This window comes from Macrobrachium nipponense, chromosome 9 (genome assembly GCF_015104395.2).
Source record: "Macrobrachium nipponense isolate FS-2020 chromosome 9, ASM1510439v2, whole genome shotgun sequence".
Taxonomy (NCBI): Eukaryota; Metazoa; Arthropoda; class Malacostraca; order Decapoda; family Palaemonidae; genus Macrobrachium; species Macrobrachium nipponense.
Window position 1 is genome coordinate 87,316,110 of NC_061110.1, and position 7,500 is coordinate 87,323,609.

A 7,500-nucleotide genomic window follows, 5' to 3' on the forward strand; every position below is an offset into this window, starting at 1 on the left:
TATATATATATATATATATATATATAATATATATATATGTATATATATATATATATATATATATATATATATATATATATATATATATATATATATATATATATATATATCCTGATTAAGCAGCTGGCCGGTTCACATAACCTAAGCCCTTCATATTTCTTTAGACATACAAAAAAAATTCTGCGTTACAGAATTCCTATCAACAGCGAAATATCTAAAAGCTGTGTGAAACTGTCTAAGGATTCATTCGTTTTAGGCTTCACTTTAGCCAGAGAAGAAAAGTCCCCTTTTGCACGGTCCGTTTCAGGCTAAACTCTCTTCTCTCTCTTTCTCTCTCTCTCTCTCTCTCGTCTCCTCTCTCTCTCTCTCTCTCTCTCTCTCTCTCTCTCTTCTTTCCTTTGATCTATTTTCCCAACGTCTGGCCGTCTCGAGTTTTTCATTTCATAAATGAATAATAATAATAATAATAATAATAATACTCATATAGTTTTCATTTTTATATCGTTGTATTGGATACACAAACCCACACATACATACATACGTATGTATATTTAATATATATATATATATATATATATATATATATATATATATATATATATATATATATAGTATTATACGCATGCGTGTGTGCCCACGCCTGTGTTTACGTACGTACGTACGACGCATGTATGTAGGTATGTATGCACGTATTATTTTGTGTGTGCGAAGGATCATAGGAGTGCATATACAAATAATTTATAATAATTCGCATGATATGATTGTAAATACCCAAATTATTTATGGACGATAAGTTCCCGTTATTTTTATTATTTAAAATCATATTTCCCACGTCAATTATCTCGTGAAGAAATCACTAAGAATTTAAATGGAAATATCGACAATAAGCTGTAATGGCCAATTATTTATGAAACGCGTAACCGAAAACACTCACGACAAGATGGCCACATTCCAAACACCAGTTTTCGGAAAATTTTTTTGCTCCTGTTGATAAAATGCGACGAATCGCTCCCACCCTCTCTCTCTCTCTCTCTCTCTCTCTCTCTCTCCTCTCTCTCTCTCTCCACCGACCTACCACCGGGAGCTGGGAAACTGAGGCAATACTCATTGCCTCGCATTGACAAACGCCTTTACCAGCCCATTAAAACTTTCTGTTCTCTCTCGCTATCATTTCTGTCTCCTCCTTCCTTCTTTCTGCTTATGCATTCTTTCTATCTCCTTATTCCTTTTTATCTCATTCTTTTTATGTGCTTCTTCTTTCTGTCTCCTTATTCATTATATATATATATATATATATATATATATATATATATATATATATATATATATATAATATATATATATATATATCGCTATTCGTTCTTTTTATCTATTCTTTCTGTCGTGGTCTTCTTCCTGTCATCTTAGTGTTTCTATCTCCTTATTCTCTCTATCTTCTTCTTCTTCCTCCTATCTCCTTTTTCTTTCTATCCCAGTATTCTTGCCCTCTCTTTATCATTCATAATGCTCTTATTCTTTCTACCTCTTTATTCATTCTATTTCCTCTTTCTTCCTATCCTCTTATTATTCTTCCTATTGCAATTTTTCTCTCTATCCCTTATTCTATCCACAGCTGATCCATCCTCCATTGTTCCGAACCGACTCACGAGAGAGAGAACAATTATGTCATCACAGAATTTTTCTTGATCTCTATTCAGCGTCGCGAGAGGTTTAAACATTCGTCTCTTCACCTATAATTACGTAGGGAATAATAATAATAATAATAATAATAATAATAATAATAATACTGAGCCGCAGAATGTGGAGAATAAACGCTTCAATTTTCACGACCGAGTTATTAATAACTCGACCGCCGTACATCTCTGAGTCGGAGAGATCTGACAGAGATAAATCCGGGTTATTTATCTCGTTCTTGTCATAAGCGAATCCCATTTTCTCCATATTTATGGGGCCCGTGAGTTTGGAGGTTTCCTTTGGCTGACGATTTCAGTCCTATGGTATCATTAGTCAAAGGGCCTTGATATACACATACATACATGTATATATGCATACATACATACATGTATAATATTGTGTAAGCATATATAAATGTATGTATATATATATATATATATATATATATATATATATATATATATATATATATATGTGTGTGTGTGTGTGTGTGTGTGTGTGTGTGTGTGAAGTATAAGATAAAAGGCCCCTAAAATACTATTTGGATATTTTACAAGTGATCAAGAGCACAGAAGGAAGTGCACGAAATATATGGTTGCAACGTTCAAATAGTGTTTTATGGACCTTTTATCTTCATAACGTACTGTTGTATCACAGTAAGAGGCATTCATATATATATATATATATATATATATATGTTATTCTCACGAGCGTCCCGTTCATAACATAACCGCGGAAATACACGATCTAGAAAGTTCACTTATAAAAAACAAACACATCTCGATATTAAACGTAACCGGATAAAAAAAACAAGAAGCAAGTTCGGTCATGCCCGGGTAAAAAAATAATAATCGCTCTCTTGCTATGGAGGAAGTGAAGATAAATGACAGGTGTATCCAGCGAGTTATTGAACGACCTTGAAGCGCAGCGAAAGGCGGCAGAGGTGAAAGCATTCTTCCCTCAATGAAGCTAATGATGATGAAAACAAACCCTTAAATTGCCATGATTGTTTTGGCATCGCTTTAGACACGACTTCCCGTCAGGAGAATGTTCTGGGTTTATGAAGAGGTGAAGCAATGACATAAAATCGAAATAAATTATTTAAATTTAATCCCCGTAATATATTTAAGGCATAAGTTGACCTTGTTTGGGCTCAGATGAATTCGCGTAATATCGGGAAAATCAATTGCCAATGACAGAAGGGAATTATGAATACATATTTAAAAAAAAGCTTGAGTATGAATACAAATATAAATGGCGAATAACAGATGGGAATTATAAATTCATATGCTTTGAATCGTGAATTAAAAACCTTGAGTGTAAATGTGAATGTAAATAGTCAATGACAGATGGGAATTATGAATAAATATGCTTAGAAAACTGAATTAAAAAGCTTGATTATAAATATGAATATAAATAGCCAATAACAGATGGGATGTATGAATACGTATGAATGAATAAATATGCATCGAAAAATAATTTGAAAAAAGCTTGGGTATCAATATAAATATAAATGGTCAATGACACATGGGATATATGAACATATATCCTTTACAAAATGGTTGGGGAAGCCTGATTATAGATATAACTTATATGTACAATATTTCAGCTGTGTACATGAAGTATATATACATTATATGACTGATAAAAATGTTCTGGCGTTTTACATGACTGCACTGGTAAATGTTTGGCGTTTTAATGGGCTCCTTTTATTAGATACATTACATACATACATACATAGATACATAAATACATATACATACACACACACATATAAATATCCATAAGGTAGAATTAATCAACACCAAAAACGTACTCACCCAATGAAACCTCAGCTACTTCAACAATCTGTTAACCAACTCCCTCCTTCCTTGTATAACCTCTAAGGAAACGGCTCAACCTTCTTCTCCAGCCGCTTTCAAATATGTGATCAGACAAACTTCCAACTTCCTATTCAGTTCCTTATCTATTTTGGTTTCTCTAGGGCGCGGCAGCAGTTACGATATGCCTTCAGGATGTGGTCCCAGCGAGCTACTGCCACCAATTCGGTCATGAAGGGGGTCCTAAATCCGTCCTTTTCGGGAATGATTTTTTTACTTTAGCTTGGTCCCTTCTCCGGACTGAAGAAGAGGATGCTGTGGTGTTTATTTTCTACTTCCAGTTAGTTATTGTTTGTTTTCCCCCTTCTCCTGACTGAAGAAGAGGAATCTCTCTCTCTCTTTTTTTTTACTTCCAGTTAGTTATTGTTTGTTTTCTTCTTCTATTTTCCTTTCCGTTATTTCAGTTTTTCTTTTTCGTTCAGTTTGCGGATAGTTTTTTCAGATGAAGCACAAATCTGAGATTTCAACTCACAATGCCTGTTATCAATTTTCACTTTTCTCAACTTTTCTTATCACTGTCTTCACCGAGAACTATAGAGAACGAACGAGAAGCAATGAAACAACACATCTAAACAACTAATCTTCATCGTCATCACAATAAGAAAAATAATCAGATAAAAAACATAAAGCTTTAACCATAAATAACAGCAGAATGCCAACCTCATTTGTCAAGTGTTGGGAGCATATGAAAAATCCCCACCCTAATTGAAATTCATAAACTTTTGTTGTGTTAACAATTCGGTTTCCGGAAGCGGCTCTTAAAAGCAAATAGAGCCGAAATCTCCTAAACACACGACCGCTAAATTGCCCGCTGAAATAAAAGAGATTTGTTTTTTTTTTTTTTTTTTTTTTTACGATTTGGAGTGACAATGCTGCGTGTGTAGTGTTGGTCTTACGTCATAATTCTTTGTAAAGAGGTGTTCTGTTTTATATATACATATATATGATAAATATATATATATATATATATAATATTTATTATATATATATATATATATATATATATATATATATATATATAAAACCCTGTCCCTCTTTGTTTTTTGTATATATAGGTCTGTCAACTTCTATTACTATATTCAGTGTGAACTTGAAAATGCAGGATATACTAAACGAAAAGTATTTGTTCCTTCTTGCTACATTGAATATATGTGTATGTGTATGTGTGTGTGTGTGTGTGTGTAATTGGATCAGTATAGGTATGTATAAGAATACAATGAAACGTATGTATGGCTTTAAATACAGCTTATAATAATATTCTGAATCATCTGTGACTATATTAAAATATAAAAATCCCTCGAAACGCCAAGCAAAATAAAATAAAAAAGTCAATAAAATAAAAAAATAAAAAATAAACAACAAACAGATGTAATAACCATCTCCCCCGAGAATTCACTCCAGAGGAGGAAGGCAGACAGGCAAGCAAGCAAGCGGAGGGGGGGTGGAGTGGGAGGGGGGGAGGGGGGTGGGATTTTATAAGAGTCATTTGATATCCAATTCCGCGCCGTTAGAAGTCCGAACAGGAGGAGGAGGAGGAGGACGAAGGACAAAAGGCTCCCGCCCGCCTTCCCGCCAGCCTTCTCAGGGGCGTGGGAGAGAAGCTGCTACGACAGTTTGCATACAAATGGAAGGCATACATGTACAAAGTCGATTATTTCGGCTGGGAGGGGGTGGGGGGGAGAGTTGGGGAGGGGGAGGACTCGCAGGCAACTCGCAAACAGCGTTGTATCATTTGCTGGTGTGACTGACTGGTTTCTGTGTGCGCGTGTTCTCTTTACGTTGTGTCATCTGACAATAATTAACTGACAATAATTGCTGTCTCAAACCGGTTTCTGTGGATCAATATTAGCTAAAAGAATGTAGAAGAATAAAAGTGAGTAAAATATTACATTAAATGTACCCCTGATGGATGAAAGTATGCCAAACATGTCACTTAACGATGTTACTTTATTGACATGACTGAGAAAGTATGCAAATCATGTCACTTAACTATTTTTTATTAACATGACTGACAATCATTGTGTGCGAATCCGGGCTCAAGGGCTGTATCTTGGCTAAATAAATTTAACGAAATAATAGTAAAAAATTAAATTAAAAGCTATCCTGGAAGGTAAAAAAAAAACTGTCAATTATTGACGTCAATTCACCTCAATTATTGGGTCTGATGAATGTGGGTTAATTTATTGTAGGGGAATAAGACTTAATAAAGATACTAAGCTAAAAATGAATTTTGGATGATGGAAGCACAAAAATAATCTGCCAATTAAGTACATTACTTTACTTTAATCCTTCTCTATAAATTCACTTGAAACCAGATAACAATTTAGAAAAAAAAAATAAAATAAATAAAAATGACCGGAAGAAGAGATAAGCGAGACAGAAGAGAGAGAGACGAGGAGAGAGGAGCGAGAGAGAGAGAGAGAGAGAGAGAATATATATATGTGATCTAAATTTCACATGCCAATCCATTATTTTTCTGCGCTCCAATATCCTACCCCTGGAGGTCCAAGACTTGAGTGTGAAAGAGTATGAACAAATTATTACTTTAGCATTAGGCTTACTCAGAGTTTTCTGATTCTGTAGATATATATATATATATATATATATATATATATATATATATATACATATAGTATATATGTATGCATGTATGTATGTATGTATATGCATATATATATACACACACACGTCATGCAAGTAGTTATGTATTTACCTAGGTATTTATGTATGCGAATATAAAACACACACACACACACACACACACACATATATATATATATATATATATATATATATATATATATATATATATATATATATATATATATATATATATATATCGAGCTACAATGTCCTTTAATATCTAATTCGCTCTACCTCGGAATTAATATATTTTCATATATGCTTAACCGAAGGGGAATTTTTTTCTCGATAATAGATTTGCCTGGACCAGGGCGCGAACCTATGGATCCTTTCAAACCCAGGAACGTCAGTGAAGCTTTACCTACTACACCACCGCGGTGGTGTAGTAGGTAAAGCTTCACTGACGTTCCTGGGTTTGAAAGGATCCATAGGTTCGCGCCCTGGTCCAGGCAAATCTATTATCGAGAAAAAATTCCCCTTCGGTTAAGCATATATGAAAATATATTAATTCCGAGGTAGAGCGAATTAGATATTAAACAGGACATTGTAGCTCGATATATGTATATGAATCACGGAAATGTGATATGACTTATATATATATATATATATATATATATATATATATATATATATATATATATATATATATATATATAGATATATATATATATATATATATATATATATATATATATATATATGTGTGTGTGTGTGTGTGTGTGTGTCTTCAAGCAATCATTGATTGCTTTAAATCTTTATCTTTGCAATATAATAAAGATTGATATATATATATATATATATATATATATATATATATATATATATATATATATATATTCTTTTAATATAAAAACGACCAAAGTAAATAGTTAGAAGTATGTATGTATGTATGAGAGTATACATATATATATACATATATATATTATATATACATATGTGTGTGTCTGTATGTCTGTATGTAAATACACACACACACACACACACACACACATATCTATATATATATATATATATATATATATATATATATATATATATATATATATATATATATATACATATATATATATACATATACATATGCACACACTATATATAATATATATATATATATATGTGTGGTGTGTGTGTGTGTGTGTGTAGAATATATTAATGAATGAATGAACGATAAAATATATTAAAACAACACAGAAGCATAATGATTTGTATACTTTATACTAAAACTTACAGTATATATAAACTAAAAGTGTACCTACAATTTAAAATTAGTTTTAAGATATCATTGAACATGCATACATACTTA

General features: G+C 32.4%; 1 protein-coding gene across 1 annotated transcript in view; it reads right to left on the bottom strand.

Moving 5' to 3' along the window:
- The window catches only part of LOC135218636 (basement membrane-specific heparan sulfate proteoglycan core protein-like), a gene marked incomplete in the record, with an annotated part of 87,013 nt that overhangs the window by 78,944 nt on the left and 569 nt on the right, over positions 1 to 7,500 (bottom strand). The window contains 1 exon segment of the mRNA XM_064255076.1: positions 3,495 to 4,085.